The following is a 607-nucleotide window of genomic DNA, read 5'->3' as shown; positions in this document are numbered from 1 at the left end:
TTTCTAATTGGCTATGAAATTGTATTCTGCATTATTTTTTACATAGTCATATGTGCCATATTTATAATACTTTTATGGTCCTTTCTTGTCATTTTGGAGTTTTACAGACCCAGTTGCCTTGGATTTCTATTATATAACATTGAGTTGCATGGATATTCTTCAAAAATTCACCCTTCTGTGTTTCACATCCCGAGACGCACTCTCTACTATTGGACTTTGTGTGTGTGTGTATTTATTGACCTAAAGGAATAGCGAATAGAGACGTTAATGGCTGTATTTCTTGTATGTTGTTCCTCAGGACACAGCAGGGCAGGAGAGGTACCGCACTATTACCACAGCGTACTACAGAGGGGCCATGGGCTTCCTGCTAATGTATGACATCACTAACCAAGAATCCTTCTACGCTGTGCAAGACTGGTGAGTTTACTTCCTTTACTTAAAGTCCTAGAGTCAGATGCTAAATCCCAAAGTAAGACGTCCTACTATGACCCCAGGTAGTGAGAATGATTGAAAGGTCAAATGTTCCTTGTTAAACTGCCACACATTTCATAATGGTCCCAAAGGGGGCGGACACGAGCACGTTTTGAGCATGTCAGTATTGACTGTA

General features: G+C 40.4%; 1 protein-coding gene across 1 annotated transcript in view; it reads left to right on the top strand.

Annotated features, from left to right (window-relative positions):
* Nucleotides 1-607, top strand: part of LOC107694821 (GTP-binding protein Rab-3D-like) — an 11,345-nt gene that overhangs the window by 8,302 nt on the left and 2,436 nt on the right. The window lies entirely within an intron of this gene.

The sequence above is a fragment of the Sinocyclocheilus anshuiensis genome, unplaced genomic scaffold (assembly GCF_001515605.1).
Source record: "Sinocyclocheilus anshuiensis isolate Anshui unplaced genomic scaffold, SAMN03320099.WGS_v1.1 scaffold3087, whole genome shotgun sequence".
NCBI classification, from domain to species: domain Eukaryota; kingdom Metazoa; phylum Chordata; class Actinopteri; order Cypriniformes; family Cyprinidae; genus Sinocyclocheilus; species Sinocyclocheilus anshuiensis.
Note: the sequence above shows the minus strand (reverse complement) of the source record. Positions and strands in the feature narration are given on the sequence as shown.